We start from the raw sequence: 18185 nt of genomic DNA, 5'->3' as shown, positions 1-18185 counted from the left end.
ACAGTCAGACAAGGTCATCCTTTCCTGACCTCTCAGACGCTGTCGGCCAGAACCAAGAGTTGGTAGAGATGTTGCGGCAGTGTCAGAGGGGTGGGGTAAAGGATACTGTAAGTTGTCACCAGCAGCTTCATGTGATGAAGTCTTCCCTGCTGCTGCAGTGCTGGTGGAGGGGATAGAGGGACTAGACAAGAGGGAAGGTAAAGAGGGGTCGGATACCTCGATGTGGTCACCGGTGGCTGTCTCCGAAGGGATCCCTCCAGAGGGAGGCAACTCAGATGCAGGCTCCCGAGTGCTGCAGACGGTGCTAAAAAAAAAGAGAAAAAAATATATATTAATATATTTATATTTCATTTAACATTGCTGAAAAAAAAATAGGTTAAACTTGTAAACAGTTCTACTACAGAAATGGTGTGTGGAATATTTACCTTCTGCTCACCATCGTTGACCGGAGGAACGACAGGGCTCTGTAATGTTTATACGGGGTGCTCCTGCATCCTCCCGATCAACTCGGGGCCTGCATCTCCTTGTTGAAGTCCCTCTTGAAGCGATCCCTGAGCGACCGCCACCGTATGATAACCCTGTCACCTGTGAAGGAAAAAAAAAAAGTGGTTAGTATTCAACACTTCACATGCTGGAATATAAATTACTGAAATTGGAATACTTACGTACAAAATCCCTGGCCCTCGCATCGAGCTCCTCCCAGTTCTCTACAACCTCCGAACACACCTCATCCCATAGCCGTCGGGTGGTTGGTTGGTCGGCATGTAAGCGGTTTGCCATGTTCCACAGCGGCTCCCATGGTTGGACAAACTCAATGAGGAGGTCGACATCAATTACAAGAGCCTCTTCCACATGTCGTTGGGGAGCACGCTGTGAAACCTGTGAAGAAAAAAAATAAAATAAAAAAAAGATTACATTCAAACACATGAGGTTCATTAATCAATCACCCAAATAAAGTGTTACTTACCGCTCCCCGACCACCAGATGCAGCACCTGGACGACGCTGGAATGTCCAGGGAGTCGCTCTCGTGCGGGCACCGGATTCTGAAGACTGTAAAAAAAAAGAAAAAAACATTTTTAGGGTTGTATGGATGCGTAGTTATTGTGTGTGCTGTGATGAATGTTTGTGTTGGGTGTAGAACTATGTATGTGTTTTTTTATTTGCTAAACTTACACTCTGCACACCCCCTCCTTGCATTTCTCCACCCTGCATGACTCCTCCTGGAAACTCCTCAGATTCAGCTTCCTGTGAAAACATAATTCATGCATATAGGGTTTAAAAAAAAAAAAAGGAAAATAAGAGTAAAAGAAAAAAAAAAATTACCTCAGTACGTTGATGATGTGAGGGGGAGCTCTCAGAAGAAGACATTGCTGTGGTCTGGCTGGCTGCTCTCTGCTGCGGCCTGGCTGGCGGGTCTCTGCTGCGGCCTGGCTGGTGGTGCTTCCTGATCAGATCTGCAAGTGTAAAGACACTTGTAAAGCTACTATACAAAGGATCAGAAAAAGCTTTCAGGCCACTATACTTACAGGGAAAATAGAACAGGTTGCCTATCTGCTGCGATCTGGCTGGCTGCTCTCTGCTGCGGCCTGGCTGGCGGGTCTCTGCTGCGACCTGACTGGTGGTGCTTCCCGATCAGATCTGCAAGTATAAAGACACTTGTAAAGCTACTATACAAAGGATCAGAAAAAGCTTTCAGGCCAATATAACTACAGGGAAAATAGAACAGGTTGCCTATCTGCTGCGGTCTAGCTGGTGGGTCTCTACTGCGCCCTAGAGGGTACTTCCTGAATGGATCTGCAAGTATAAGGAGAATTTTAATAACATAGAAAAATAAAAATCTTCATTGATATTAATGTGTGTAATTCCCTGAAACTCTCCCTGAGTATACCCAAGTGTTTGCATGTGTGTAAATTCCCTAACACTCTCACTGAGAGTGTAACCTCACTGTGATTGGATGTGTGTAATTCCCTGAAACTCTCACTGAGAATATACCCAAGTGTTTGCATGTTTGTAAGTTCCCTAACACTCTCACTGAGAGTGTAACCACGCTGTGATTGGATGTGTGCAATTCCCTGAAACTCTCACTGAGAGTATACCCAAGTGTTTTCATGTGTGTAAATTCCCTAACACTCTCACTGAGAGTGTAACCACACTGTGATTGGATGTTTGTAATTCCCTGAAACTCTCACTGAGAGTATACCCAAGTGTTTGCATTTGTGTAAATTCGCTAACACTCTTACTGAGAGTTTAACCACACTGTGATTGCATGTGTGTAATTCCCTGAAACTCTAACTGAGAGCATACCCAAGTGTTTGCATGTGTATAAATTCCCTAACACTCTCACTGAAAGTGTAACCACACTGTGATTGCATGTGTGTAATACCCTGAAACTCTCACTTTAGAGTATAACCACACTTGTATACCAAAAGCCAACACTTAATGTACTTTTTTTGTAGGTATACCCATACTTAATTTTACCTGGTTTTAAAATAATACTACGGACAGTTTTTATAAAGTTTTTATTAATTTTTTTCCACAAGTAGGAGCTACTCTGCTCTTTATTTTAAATACCACAATAAATTAACTCTAAAAAAACAGTAATATACAACAGAAACACCACATACAACTCCACAGTTACCCCACATACAATACACAACACAATTGCAAATATGGAAATAAAATTACAGTACTATGAAAATAAAATTCAGTACACATGCAAAAGAAAAACAATTAAAGTATGAAAAAAAGGCATAATAAAAATACACACACACACAGACATGCAACACTAGGAGGCCACGAACATACATGCAGGAAGGCAGACCACACACACACACAAACACGCAGGCCACACACACACAGACAGACCACACAAACACACAGGCAGACAAGCCACAGACACACAGACATGCCCCACACAAATAGTTTAATACTCACACATTTGCAGGCTTTGGTAGCAGGCCTCTCCGTCCTGGCTTGGTGCTGGGCAGCTGGGCAGGTGCTGTCAGGCCTCTTGCTCCAGGAGTCTTGCAGCTGGGGGTCTTGCTACTGGGCAGGTTTTATAGCTCGCTATCAGGCTCTGTCTCTCCTCAGCTAGGGGTCTTACTGTTGGGCAGGTGCTGTCTGGCTTGCTCTGTGTCTTCTCAGTCTGGCTGGTGCCAGATGTCTGGGCCCAATTATTAATTAGCCCACCTTATATAGGTTTTGGACTGTCTGGAAAAGTATCTTTTTTTCTGAGCATGCTCAGTGAGATCTAGCGGATTCCGCCGGCGGATTCCGCAAAATAGTGGTTCCCGGAGGATCCGCCACCCATAGGCGCCCATTCTACCGCATGGCGGACGACGGAGGATCCACCATCTCCCGCCATTTTGACGGCGCCAAAAAACATTGCAAAGTCTGTTCACCACAGACAGAATCCGCCAGGAATCTGGCGGATCTGCCGAATAGCGGATGTAAAGGACGACCATCCGCCAAAATCCGCCACTAATGTATCTCTATGGGAAAAAATGGTGGATCCGCCACAAGAAAAGCGGATCCACCATTTTCACTTTTGGTGGATTTTGACTGATTTGAAAAAATTGATGTGTGAAATAGGCCTTATCTATGCATTTTTAGTGATGAGTGAGCATGCTCGCCACTACTCGGTACTCACTCGAGCATCTCACTGCTCGAGATGCTCGGAGCTCGCCGAGTATTTCCAGGGTTTCTCAGCGGGAGCTAGAATCCCTTCCCTGCGTGTTTGGTGCTCTTTAGAGAGCCAATGAATATGCAGGAATTGTCTGCAACACACTGTAATGATGTAGCCATGTTGATTGTGGCATTACAGTGATTGGCTGGCCGCACAGCGTCATCAGGTCTGTATCAGACCTAGCACCGCCATGCTCGTCACAGTCTACTCTGGAATCAGGCAGTGTAGGGAGAGGTGCTGCTGAGCTAGAGAGATTTGCTTGTTTCTTAGTTTGTGTAGGTATACCACAATATATTATACACATATCCATCTCAACTAACAGTCCTTCTGAGGACTAATAAAGCTGCATAGATATCAGTGCTAGGCATGCAGGCAGTGTATGTGGCAGACTGGAGTGCATATAGCAAGAGGGTCTATTCCAGTTATGTCTGCTGCTGCTATTGCAGATATTTCTAGACATCACTAATTGTTGCACACTACTTTATATATATATTTAGGGTGAGTGAACACAGTGTGGAATCATCTGCGGATTTTTCCACGTGGATTTGCAGGTAAAACTGCAGGTAAAGTGTCCAGCGGATTTGCCTGCGGTTTTCCCCTGTGGTTTGACACCTGGACAATGGAACAGGTGTCAAACCGCTGCGGAATCCGCAGAAAGAATTGACATGCTGTGGATTTAAAACTGCAGCAAATCCGCATGGAAAAATCCGCAGCATGTGCACTGCAGTTTGAAATCCCATTGATTTGCATTTTACTGTACAATGCCTGCTGATCTGCTGCGGATCCATAGGGCCAAATCTGCTGTGGATCCACAGCAGAATCTGCAACGTGTGCACATACCCTTAAGGTGCACATCTTAAATAAATAAATTTATGTGGGATGAGATGACATTTTCATTGATTCCTTGTTTTTATATTTTATTATGCTTTATTCCTAGTGTTGAGCATTCCGATACCGCAAGTATCGGGTATCGGCCGATATTAGCGGTATCGGAATTCCGATACTGACTTCCGATACTTTTGTCATATCGGATACCGGAATCGGAAGTTCCCATCATGCTATGAGCCTGCTTGCTTTGATTAAGCCAATGGGAATCCTCCGAAGTGTGGGCACATCCTGTTAGGCATGTAGGCATGTTAACTATTGGCATGGCTGTGATTGGCTGCCGAAATGATGTCATGATGCACTATAAAAGCCACCGCAGCCGCCATTTCTGGTTCACTCTGCTGTGAATTCAGTTAGGGACAGGCTGCTGTAGAAGACTGTGAGGGACAGTTAGAAATAGCGATTCCACCAAACATCTAGTGCTTTACCCAGGCTACATAAACCACCACTGTAGCCTTCTTTGCCCTAGCAGCAGTGTTCACAGCTGTCTGCAAGGGCTGTGTGAGTGCAGCTCACGCTGTGGAGTGGGTCCTGCAGCCACGTCAGGCTGTAGGCCACCCAGTATGATCATTGCTGCCTCATACATCTTTTAATTTTTGAGCTGCATTTTTTACATAATTTCAATCTAGTGTGCTTCCATCCGTATCCATATACGTTGGTTGCAAACACTAGTAGTAGACAGCGGAGCTTTTCTGCAGCCTTTCAGTGCTAGTGTCCACTTTGCTGCACTGTTCACGGCTGTCTGAGAGGTCTCTGACTGTGTGTGAGTGCAGCTCACGCTGAGTAGTGTGTCCTGCAGCTACGTCTGGTTGTAGGACGCTCAGCGTGCGTCAGTGCCTCACACATATTTGTATTTGAGTGCAGCTCATTTTTTCTTCTATTAGTGTGCATCCATCCGTCTCCATCTACGGTGGTTGCAAACACTATATAGGAGTACACAGCCGAGCCTTTCTGCAGCCTGTCAGTGCCAGTGCCCACTTAGCTGCACTGTTCACGGCTGTCTGAGAGGTCTCTGACTGTGTGTGAGTGCAGCTCACGCTGAGTAGAGTGTCCTGCAGCTACGTCTGGTTGTAGGACGCTCAACGTGCGTCACTGCCTCACACATATTTGTCTTTGAGTGCTGCTCATTTTTTCTTCTCCTATTAGTGTGCATCCATCCGTATCCATCAACATTGGTTGGTTGCAAACACTATATAGGAGTAGATAGAGGAGCCTTTTTTTCTGGCTTGTGCCCTGCCGGCGCAGCCAGATTAGTATTACCCAATTTTTTTGGAGCCTCATCTTTTGCATTGTAGGTTACCTGCCTGCATTGTAATAGCTCCAAAAAGTTGGTGATACTATCAGTTTCAATTCTTTGTTCACATACTTTGAGTTTGTTTCCAATAAAGAAACCACAAAAAAAGTTCACCAAACACTACATTTGGAACTTGTGTAGGCCACATCAGCTCCTATTAAAGTGTAGTCCACACACACACACTTCATAAAATTAGTGTTTCTTGTACCTGTAACCAGTTGTTCAGGAATAAGCACACTAAGGCCCCCCATTGTACTTTTCTGCCTATCTTAAGCAGTCTGGCAAGATGAAGAAGGCAGGGATTAAGGCGCGTGGGCGTGGGCGTGGAGTTTCAGCAGGGAGAGGATGTGGGGATTCTGCAGGGAGAGGACGTGGAGATTCTGCAGGTAGAGGACGTGGGGATTCTGGGCCTGCTGCGGGCACCAGTGGATCAGCATCCCCCAGTTTTAGCAGGCAACAGTCCTTTATGCGCAGCTTTGTAGGACCTCAACGTACCCCACTGCTGCGGGAGGAACAAATTGAAGCCGTTGTCGGATGGATGGCAGCTAACGCATCGACTTCAATTACTTCCGCATCCTCTCAGGACCAGAGCACCGAAAAGCAACCATCTGTCTCTTCACCACCTGCCAAAGTGCCCAGGCAGTCAGAGAGACATGGACAGGAGCCATCACAGTCTCTACTTCTGTTCTCGGAATCTGTTGGCTTGGAAAGAGGGGGCCAGCCAAGCAGCATTCCTGAATGTGAAGAAGAGGGAGTATGCAGTGATGCGCAACTTCTTTGTCCCTCTGAATCTGAAGAGGCGAGTGGGCCAGTGCCTATGGTCAGCACACCTCAGTACGCATCAGATGATGACGAGACTCAGTTGCCACTTTCTGGTGTGTACGGTGCTGGTGAGACAACCCCGGAGAAGCAGCTGTTTGAAGAGGGGAGGGAAGATGATGAGGTCCTTGACCCATCATGGCGTGAGGAACAGGAAGGTGGTGGGAGCAGCTCGGAGGAAGAGATTCCCCTACCGGCCAAAACAGGAGGCAGAGGGAGGGGGAAGACTTGGTTGCCTGTACCCTCCACTTTGGCACCCGTTAGGAGCATTCCTCATTCCAAAGGCAAAACGGGCGCTCCCAAGACTTGCAGTGCGTGGTCCTTTTTTGACACAGTTGCAGATGACATTTGCTTTGTCAAATACAAGCTGTGTCATCAGAAAGTCAAAAGAGGGAGAAATGTCAGCAACCTCAATACCACAAATATGTGGAAACATGTGCGCACCAAGCACGAGTTGGAGTTGCAGAGACACCCTGAAGACGTAGGCCAACGTACAACACCACCTACCACCTCTTCAGTTCGTGTTGGGGCCTCTTCCTCCAGCTCACACACTGCTGGTTCGGCTTCCTCACAGGGTCGCCAAGGAAGAACCTCTGCCACTGTTGTCCGGAGACCCTGTCAGATTCCACCCATAGCAGAACGTTCCCATCCATCACAGCCATCGGTAGCACAGGCATGGGATAAAAGGCGCCCTTACTCGGCAAACCATCCCCGAGCACAGTCTCTGAATGCTGGCATTGCCAAACTTCTGGCAGTTGAAATGCTGTCATTCAGGCTGGTGGACACTGGCACCTTCCGGGACTTAATGGCATTGGCAGTCCCCCAATACAACGTGCCCAGCCGCTTTTATTTCAGCAGGCAAGCCGTCCCTGCCCTGCAGAAACATGTTGAGGGCAAAATAAAACATGCGCTACTAAACGCCGTTAGTAGCAAGGTCCACCTGACCACCGATGCGTGGACCAGTAACCATGGACAGGGACGATACCTTTCCCTCACTGCCCACTGGGTCAATGTTGTGGAGCCGGGTACAGATCTGGAGAGTGGCGCTGTACGTGTTCTTCCAACGCCACGGATTGCAGGACTCCAGTCTGTACACATAGACTCCTCCTCCTACTCAAGTTCCTCAGAAACAGCAGAGCAGGAGCCTGTTACGACCGATATGAGCACAGCCGTGGCCAAACGTCAACAGGCTGTACTCAAATTAATTTCTTTGGGGAATCGAAGCCACACAGCGCAGGAGCTCTGGAATGCTATCAAGCAGGAGAGCGATGTGTGGTTTGGGCCAGCGAATCTCCAGCCGGGCTTGGTAGTGTGTGACAATGGCCGAAATCAGGTGGCATCTCTTGGCCTAGGCAACCTCTCACACATCCCATGTCTGGCACATGTGCTTAACTTGGTCGTGCAGAGCTTTCTAAGGGACTATCCGGATCTTGATGCACTGTTGCACAAGGTCCGCATAGAGTGCGCTCACTTGCGGCGTTCCAGCACGGCAAGATCGCGCCTCGCTGCTCTGCAGCGACGATTTGGCCTTCCGGAACATCGCATCATATGTGACCTGCCCACCCGGTGGAATTCAACGTTACATATGTTGGAGCGGTTGTGTGAGCAGCAGGCAGCAGTCATGGAGTACCAGCTGCATCAGGCGCAAACAAGTCGCACTGTGCGCCGTTCACACTTCAGCACCATTGAGTGGGCCTCTATGAAGGACATCTGCCTCGTTTTGCGTGCCTTCGATGAATCCACGCGGATGGCGAGTGCAGATGATGCACTAGTCAGCATGACTGTCCCCCTTATCTGCCTGCTTCAACAAACACTGCAAGCACTAAGGGATGAGGTTTCGGAAGAGGTGGAGGATGAGGAGTCCCAAATGCCATCTGCTTCTGGACAGTCTGCGCTACGTGTTTCCTCACAAAGGCCTAGGCAGGGGACACTTTGTGAGGAGGATGAGGAGGAGTCGATGGAGGAGGAAGACATCTCTCCAGAGGAGGGAGGTACACAAACCTCTACTCAGTATGTACAGCGAGGGTGGGGTGATGCAGAGCAGGCCGAGGTCACACCTCAAACAGGGGACAGCGGTTCTTTGGCAGTTGGGAGTCTGCAGCACATGGTTGATTTCATGCTGCAGTGCCTGAGAAACGACCGCTGCATCGCCCACATTCTCCTCTCGGCTGATTATTGGGTGTACACCCTCCTAGATCCTCGCTACCGGGACAGCTTACAAAGGCTCATACCAACGTTGAACCGGGAGCGTAAACTGCGGGAGTACGAAGAGTCACTGGTGCAGTCCATAATGTTTTCCATTCCACCCGACAGCATTGTTGCTAGTGCTTTACAAAGTAGCTCTGTGCATCGAGGCAGTGGAGGAAACTCTGCACAAAGAGGGAGCAGAGGCAGCGCCGCAGCACAAGGCAAGACCACTATGGCCCAAATGTGGCAAAGTTTTGTGTGTCCACCACAATTGTCTACACCATCAGCGACGCCTCGAGTCAGCAGGAGGCAACGCTTCCGTCAGATGGTGTCAGACTACATGTCTTGCCCTGTCGCTGTACTCTCAGATGGCTCTTCCCCCTTCAAGTTTTGGGTCTCTAAGCTGGATACATGGCCAGAGCTTAGCCAGTATGCATTGGAGGTGCTGGCTTGCCCTGCTGCCAGTGTATTATCGGAATGCGTCTTTAGTGCCGCAGGTAGTGTACTAACAGACCGTCGCACGCGACTATCTTCCGATAATGTTGACCTGCTGACTTTTCTGAAAATGAACAAGGCCTGGATCTCCAAAGACTTTGCCATTTCTCTTACAGACTAAATTAGTGGTTGGCAACTCTATCCAGGTCTGCTGGTGTGTTCATTTTTCTACCACCTGAACTATAATACCTGTGCTTCAACACAGCCAGTTGTCGCTCAGATGTGTCGTCTGCACAGAGAAACACACTAGCTCCTGTGTTAGTGGGGTTCAGTAACGCCAGCTGATCCCCTGCTGTGTGGACGGCAAAGTCACCAGCTCCATCAACATTCAAACCACTACTGATTTTTAACCGTGCCCAACTTAGGTCTCTGGCTCCACTGTCTCTACTATTTCCCCTGGCCTCCAACCCCGCCATCTACATCTCTGAAGTGGCGTCAGCACAATCTACACTTGTTCCTGTGTTCCTGTGGCTCAGTCCCATCAGTTTATCCCCTGATGTGTGTCCGGCAAGGTCTCCTGCTCTGTCCACATTCCCATAACCAGTAGTGGGAATGAGGACAGAGCTGGCGAACTTGCCGGACAAACATCAGGGGATCAACTGACGGGACTGAGCACCAGTAACACAGGAACAAGTGTAGATTGTGCTGACGCCATTTCAGAGATGTAGCTGGCGGGGTTGGAGGCCAGGGTAAATAGTAGAGACAGTGGAGCCAGAGGCCTAAGTGGAGCATGGTTAGAATCAGTAGTAGTCAACAACCTCCATAAAAACCGCTGCCCATTGGCCTCTGCATGCGGCATGCGTAATCCTGGGTTCCAACAGCGCCAGTTGGTGTTCAGAAGTGTCGTCTCCACAGAGCCAAACACATTTGTTCAAGTGTTAGTGGGTTTCAGCACTGCCAGCTGTTCCCCTGCTGTGGAGATGGCAAGTCTCCTGCTGCCTTCACCTGCCAAAATCCAGTAGGCCCCAGCCTGCTCCTCGCCTAATCCTGGGCTCCAACAGCGTCAGTTGGTGTTCAGAAGTGTCGTCTCCACAGAGTCAAACACATTTGTTCAAGTGTTAGTGGGTTTCAGCACTGCCAGCTGTTCCCCTGCTGTGGAGATGGCAAGTCTCCTGCTGCCTTCACCTGCCAAAATGCAGTAGGCCCCAGCCTGCTCCTCGCCTAATCCTGGGCTCCAACAGCGTCAGTTGGTGTTCAGAAGTGTCGTCTCCACAGAGCCAAACACATTTGTTCAAGTGTTAGTGGGTTTCAGCACTGCCAGCTGTTCCCCTGCTGTGGAGATGGCAAGTCTCCTGCTGCCTTCACCTGCCAAAATCCAGTAGGCCCCAGCCTGCTCCTCGCCTAATCCTGGGCTCCAACAGCGTCAGTTGGTGTTCAGAAGTGTCGTCTCCACAGAGCCAAACACATTTGTTCAAGTGTTAGTGGGTTTCAGCACTGCCAGCTGTTCCCCTGCTGTGGAGATGGCAAGTCTCCTGCTGCCTTCACCTGCCAAAATCCAGTAGGCCCCAGCCTGCTCCTCGCCTAATCCTGGGCTCCAACAGCGTCAGTTGGTGTTCAGAAGTGTCGTCTCCACAGAGCCAAACACATTTGTTCAAGTGTTAGTGGGTTTCAGCACTGCCAGCTGTTCCCCTGCTGTGGAGATGGCAAGTCTCCTGCTGCCTTCACCTGCCAAAAGCAACAGGCCCCAGCCTGCTCCTCGCCTAATCCTGGGCTCCAACAGCGTCAGTTGGTGTTCAGAAGTGTCGTCTCCACAGAGCCAAACACATTTGTTCAAGTGTTAGTGGGTTTCAGCACTGCCAGCTGTTCCCCTGCTGTGGAGATGGCAAGTCTCCTGCTGCCTTCACCTGCCAAAATCCAGTAGGCCCCAGCCTGCTCCTCGCCTAATCCTGGGCTCCAACAGCGTCAGTTGGTGTTCAGAAGTGTCGTCTCCACAGAGCCAAACACATTTGTTCAAGTGTTAGTGGGTTTCAGCACTGCCAGCTGTTCCTCTGCTGTGGAGATGGCAAGTCTCCTGCTGCCTTCACCTGCCAAAATCCAGTAGGCCCCAGCCTGCTCCTCGCCTAATCCTGGGCTCCAACAGCGTCAGTTGGTGTTCAGAAGTGTCGTCTCCACAGAGCCAAACACATTTGTTCAAGTGTTAGTGGGTTTCAGCACTGCCAGTTGTTCCCCTGCTGTGGAGATGGCAAGTCTCCTGCTGCCTTCACCTGCCAAAATCCAGTAGGCCCCAGCCTGCTCCTCGCCTAATCCTGGGCTCCAACAGTGTCAGTTGGTGTTCAGAAGTGTCGTCTCCACAGAGCCAAACACATTTGTTCAAGTGTTAGTGGGTTTCAGCACTGCCAGCTGTTCCCCTGCTGTGGAGATGGCAAGTCTCCTGCTGCATTCACCTGCCAAAATCCAGTAGGCCCCAGCCTGCTCCTCGCCTAATCCTGGGCTCCAACAGCGTCAGTTGGTGTTCAGAAGTGTCGTCTCCACAGAGCCAAACACATTTGTTCAAGTGTTAGTGGGTTTCAGCACTGCCAGCTGTTCCCCTCCTGTGGAGATGGCAAGTCTCCTGCTGCCTTCACCTGCCAAAAGCAACAGGCCCCAGCCTGCTCCTCGCCTAATCCTGGGCTCCAACAGCGTCAGTTGGTGTCCAGAAGTGTCGTCTCCACAGAGCCAAACACATTTGTTCAAGTGTTAGTGGGTTTCAGCACTGCCAGCTGTTCCCCTGCTGTGGAGATGGCAAGTCTCCTGCTGCCTTCACCTGCCAAAATCCAGTAGGCCCCAGCCTGCTCCTCGCCTAATCCTGGGCTCCAACAGCGTCAGTTGGTGTTCAGAAGTGTCGTCTCCACAGAGCCAAACACATTTGTTCAAGTGTTAGTGGGTTTCAGCACTGCCAGCTGTTCCCCTGCTGTGGAGATGGCAAGTCTCCTGCTGCCTTCACCTGCCAAAATCCAGTAGGCCCCAGCCTGCTCCTCGCCTAATCCTGGGCTCCAACAGCGTCAGTTGGTGTTCAGAAGTGTCGTCTCCACAGAGCCAAACACATTTGTTCAAGTGTTAGTGGGTTTCAGCACTGCCAGCTGTTCCCCTGCTGTGGAGATGGCAAGTCTCCTGCTGCCTTCACCTGCCAAAAGCAACAGGCCCCAGCCTGCTCCTCGCCTAATCCTGGGCTCCAACAGCGTCAGTTGGTGTTCAGAAGTGTCGTCTCCACAGAGCCAAACACATTTGTTCAAGTGTTAGTGGGTTTCAGCACTGCCAGTTGTTCCCCTGCTGTGGAGATGGCAAGTCTCCTGCTGCCTTCACCTGCCAAAATCCAGTAGGCCCCAGCCTGCTCCTCGCCTAATCCTGGGCTCCAACAGCGTCAGTTGGTGTTCAGAAGTGTCCTCTCCACAGAGCCAAACACATTTGTTCAAGTGTTAGTGGGTTTCAGCACTGCCAGCTGTTCCTCTGCTGTGGAGATGGCAAGTCTCCTGCTGCCTTCACCTGCCAAAATCCAGTAGGCCCCAGCCTGCTCCTCGCCTAATCCTGGGCTCCAACAGCGTCAGTTGGTGTTCAGAAGTGTCGTCTCCACAGAGCCAAACACATTTGTTCAAGTGTTAGTGGGTTTCAGCACTGCCAGCTGTTCCCCTGCTGTGGAGATGGCAAGTCTCCTGCTGCCTTCACCTGCCAAAATCCAGTAGGCCCCAGCCTGCTCCTCGCCTAATCCTGGGCTCCAACAGCGTCAGTTGGTGTTCAGAAGTGTCGTCTCCACAGAGCCAAACACATTTGTTCAAGTGTTAGTGGGTTTCAGCACTGCCAGCTGTTCCCCTGCTGTGGAGATGGCAAGTCTCCTGCTGCCTTCACCTGCCAAAATCCAGTAGGCCCCAGCCTGCTCCTCGCCTAATCCTGGGCTCCAACAGCGTCAGTTGGTGTTCAGAAGTGTCGTCTCCACAGAGCCAAACACATTTGTTCAAGTGTTAGTGGGTTTCAGCACTGCCAGCTGTTCCCCTGCTGTGGAGATGGCAAGTCTCCTGCTGCCTTCACCTGCCAAAATCCAGTAGGCCCCAGCCTGCTCCTCGCCTAATCCTGGGCTCCAACAGCGTCAGATGGTGTTCAGAAGTGTCGTCTCCACAGAGCCAAACACATTTGTTCAAGTGTTAGTGGGTTTCAGCACTGCCAGCTGTTCCCCTGCTGTGGAGATGGCAAGTCTCCTGCTGCCTTCACCTGCCAAAATCCAGTAGGCCCCAGCCTGCTCCTCGCCTAATCCTGGGTTCCAACAGCGTCAGTTGGTGTTCAGAAGTGTCGTCTCCACAGAGCCAAACACATTTGTTCAAGTGTTAGTGGGTTTCAGCACTGCCAGCTGTTCCCCTGCTGTGGAGATGGCAAGTCTCCTGCTGCCTTCACCTGCCAAAATCCAGTAGGCCCCAGCCTGCTCCTCGCCTAATCCTGGGCTCCAACAGCATCAGTTGGTGTTCAGAAGTGTCGTCTCCACAGAGCCAAACACATTTGTTCAAGTGTTAGTGGGTTTCAGCACTGCCAGCTGTTCCCCTGCTGTGGAGATGGCAAGTCTCCTGCTGCCTTCACCTGCCAAAATCCAGTAGGCCCCAGCCTGCTCCTCGCCTAATCCTGGGCTCCAACAGCATCAGTTGGTGTTCAGAAGTGTCGTCTCCACAGAGCCAAACACATTTGTTCAAGTGTTAGTGGGTTTCAGCACTGCCAGCTGTTCCCCTGCTGTGGAGATGGCAAGTCTCCTGCTGCCTTCACCTGCCAAAATCCAGTAGGCCCCAGCCTGCTCCTCGCCTAATCCTGGGCTCCAACAGCGTCAGTTGGTGTTCAGAAGTGTCGTCTCCACAGAGCCAAACACATTTGTTCAAGTGTTAGTGGGTTTCAGCACTGCCAGCTGTTCCCCTGCTGTGGAGATGGCAAGTCTCCTGCTGCCTTCACCTGCCAAAAGCAACAGGCCCCAGCCTGCTCCTCGCCTAATCCTGGGCTCCAACAGCGTCAGTTGGTGTTCAGAAGTGTCATCTCCACAGAGCAAAACACATTCGTTCAAGTGTAAGTGGGGTTCAGCACTGCCAGCTGATCCCCTGCTGTGTGGATGGCAAAGTCTCCTGCTGCCTACACAGTCCTACTACTATTGATTTTTAACCGTGCTCCACTTAGGCCTGTGGCTTCACTGATTTTCGTATTTCCCCTGTCCTCCAACCCCGCCAGTTACAGCTCCGAAGTGGCGTCTGCACAATCCACACTTGTTCCTGCGTTCCAGGTGTTCAGTCCGGTCAGTTAATCCCCTGATGTGTGTCATGGGAACTAGTTATGGGAATGTGGACAGAGCAGGCGACATTGCCGGACACACATCAGGGGAATAACTGACCGGACTGAACACCTGTAACACAGGAACAAGTGTGGATTGTGCAGACGCCACTTCGGAGCTGTAACTGGCGGGGTTGGAGGACAGGGGAAATACGAAAATCAGTGAAGCCACAGGCCTAAGTGGAGCTTGGTTAAAATTAGTAGAAGTCTACAACCGATCTTAAAATTTCTTCAATGCAGCCTCAGCCTGCTCCGTGCTTGTCCCTGGGCTTCAACACAGCCAGTTGTTGCTCGGAAGTGCCGTCTTCACAGAGTAAAACACTAGCTCCTGTGTTTTTGGGGTTCAGTAACGTCAGCTGTTCCCCTGCTGTTTTGATGGCAATCTGTCCTGCTGCCTCCCAATTGACAGCACATCAGGCCTCAGCCTGCTAAGTGCTTGTCCCTGGGCTCCAACATCGCCAGTTGCTGCTCATAACTGACTTTGGCACGGGTACTCCCTCCTGCCCAGCTTGGTTCCAGCCCTGCCTGCTGTTTCCGGGAAGTGTCAATGTCAGTTTGCCACCCCAAGTTGCCATGTCGTGTTGCGGTTGGGTTAGCCGAGGCTAGGGTGCCAGCAGTTTAGGTGCTTCCTATGTGGACTGCGGGTTCTGGTAAGAAAGGCTTATTCCATAGTGCCAGTAGGACAAGCACCCCCTGTAGGACTGTGTGATTCGGTAACTGCGGCCAGCTTGCGGCATGCCAACTTTGCTTTTCAGGGGTAACTTCAGCTGCCCCTCCGGGTTCCAGCACCGTCAGCTGGTTCTTGGCAGAGCCTTTGGCCTAGGTGCCTCCATCTCGGTATCCGAGTTCCGGCAACGTCTGCTGGTCCTTGGTAGTGCTTTGTAGCACAGGTACCTCCTGCTTAGTAACCGGGTTCCAGCACCGTCAGCTGGTCCTCGGTTGTGCCATTGGCTCTTATTCCTTCTGCTGCCCCTCCGGGTGCCAGCACTGTCAGCTGGTCCTCGCTATTTCCATTTGCTCTTGCAGCTTATGCTACCCATCCGGGTTCCAGCACCGTCAGCTGGTTCTCGGCAAAGCCTTTGACCTAGGTGCCTCCATCTCGGTATCCGAGTTCCGGCAACATCTGCTGGTCCTTGGTAGTGCTTTGTAGCACAGGTACCTCCTGCTTAGTAACCGGGTTCCAGCACCGTCAGCTGGTCCTCGGTAGTGCCATTGGCTCTTGTTCCTTCTGCTGCCCCTCCGGGTGCCAGTACCGTCAGCTGGTTCAAGAGGACAAAGAACAGGAAGACAACCACCAAGATGCAGAACAACAAGAGAGAGAAGACAAAGAAGCATAAAAAAACAAAGCAGAAGAACATTAAGCATAAGACTAATACTCTGAGCAAATGATATTATCTTATTTATAAGCAGAAGAAGACTAAGCAGTGTATGGGGGTGAGTCCGTTCCTCCTCGTGGTGCCCCTGGAAAAGGCCTGCTGCTGCAGGCCAAACTGAACGCGGACAAATCCTGTTGTAAATCTTTTGTGACAGGCAGAACGGAAGGTGTAAACTTCTAACTTTTCTAGATAACAACTACAGGAATGCCTGACACAAATAAGAATATGATGAAGAAGAATAGGAAGAAGATGAAGAAGTTGAATATGTAGAATAATAATTGTTGAATAAGAAGAATATGAAGAATGTAAGAAAAGGAAGAAGAATGAAAAAAAAGGAAGTAGAAGAATTTAAAAAAAGGAAGAAGAAGAAGAATGTAAAAAAAGGAATAAGAAGAAGAATGTAAAAAAAGGAAGTAGAAGAATGTAAAAAAAGGAAGAAGAAGAATGTAAAAAAAGGAATAAGAAGAAGAAGAAGAAGGTAAAAAAAGGAAGAAGAATAAGAAAGAAGAAGAAAGAAGAAAGAAGAAGAAGACATACATGTCTGGCAAAATATAAATGAGGCTAACATAGTCAATATCTTTGTAACTCCTAACGTCTTTAAAAAAAAAGTTTAATTCCTGCTATTCCATTTGATTGGGCTAAACCTCTATGGCTTTAATGTCTCCTCCACCTCCCACAATACATTCTACATTATTCTTAGTTGTTTTTCTTCATGTAGAATTAACCTACAAGGAAAGAAAGGGTTTTTTTTAATTCCGATATTTTGGCCCCATTGACTTGCATTGGTTCCCGGTATCGGAATCGGCGATACCGATACTTTTTTTTAAGATCGGCCGATCCATTCCGATCCGATATTTTCAAGTATCGGCTGGTATCGCTCAACTCTATTTATTCCATTTTTATGTGTCATAAAAAGGTATATTTTTGCTACATTTTATATATATATATATATATATATATATATACACTAGCTGAGGAGCCCGGAGCAGCCCGGGCATAGTAACTAACTGTGGTTATAACAAATTATAATTATCCCCCATCCCATAGTCCCGTGCCCATATACCCATAATACATATCCTCCGATCCCTTAGTCCCGTGCCCATATACCCATCATACACATCCTCCATCCCATAGTCGATTGCCCATATACCCATCACACATCCTTCATCTCATAGTCCCATTCCCAATCCCAGACATACACACACACACACACACATACATACACACATACATACATACATACACACATTGAGCTTTATATATTAGATATATATATAGTTTAAAGGTGTTCACCTCATGTTTTAAAAAAGTTTTATAGATTTAGTGATGCTGGAAGGAGTAAAGACAATTATTTATTTTTATGTTTAGGGTTCATTTATTTTATTATTGTTTTTAAGTTATATTTTTTGCGCTTCGTTGTGTATTTTTTATATTTTCTAAAATGCATTAGCTTATACATAATATATATATATATATATATATATATATATATATATATATATTAACTTATTTCCAGTGTAGGACTCCATCTTTCTCTTACCGCTTATCTAGTATCTGCAATAATTACACATTGCAGGTTATTAGATCTGCTAGCTTGACACTGACAGGGGGCATTTTAGATCCTGGTTATGGCAAGGCCTAACAGGCCACTGCAGCTGGCTGACCTCCAAGGCCATTAATTGGCCCTGAATCTCCATTGCAACCATCAGTACTGCGTGATCACAGAGTGCTTTTTTGGGTTAAAGAGGGAGCCGCCTCCCTCAAATAACCATCGAAATGCTGCTATCACTATCGACAGTGACATCTAAGGGGTTGAACAACTGTGATCAGTGCTAGCACCAATCGTAGCCATTGCAGCAATGTGCCGCTATAATATACACCTGCCACTCACTGATGATGAAGGTAGGTTCATCAATGGGTTACATATACGTGCAGCGGTTTGCGAGAGCACACGAGTCACGACATATGTCGGGAAGGTGTTAATATACAATATGTTGTGTGTGCAGCATATGATTAGATCAAATTTCAAGCTTTCAGGATGTAGACCACTGTACGCCAACATAGGTCTTGAAAATGGTGAAAAATTAAATTAAATTTTGAAAGTTTTGAATAATCTAAAGTCCCCAGGTGGGTTACCATTGATTTTCATGTTACTATGGTGGGGATTTATTA

The 18185-nt window shown here is 48.8% G+C and overlaps 1 long non-coding RNA gene across 1 annotated transcript in view; it reads left to right on the top strand.

Moving 5' to 3' along the window:
- Nucleotides 1-16288, top strand: part of LOC141085636 (uncharacterized) — a 611301-nt gene extending 595013 nt beyond the window's left edge. Inside the window, exon 3 of the long non-coding RNA XR_012231343.1 lies at nucleotides 16269-16288. This is a non-coding gene — a long non-coding RNA (uncharacterized lncRNA). The remainder of the gene's footprint in view (nucleotides 1-16268) is intronic.
- Nucleotides 16289-18185: the final 1897 nt, after the last annotated feature.

This window comes from Dendrobates tinctorius, unplaced genomic scaffold, assembly GCF_039654945.1.
Source record: "Dendrobates tinctorius isolate UK_male_01 unplaced genomic scaffold, ASM3965494v1 ptg000028l, whole genome shotgun sequence".
In the NCBI taxonomy this organism is placed as follows: Eukaryota; Metazoa; Chordata; class Amphibia; order Anura; family Dendrobatidae; genus Dendrobates; species Dendrobates tinctorius.
Note: the sequence above shows the minus strand (reverse complement) of the source record. Positions and strands in the feature narration are given on the sequence as shown.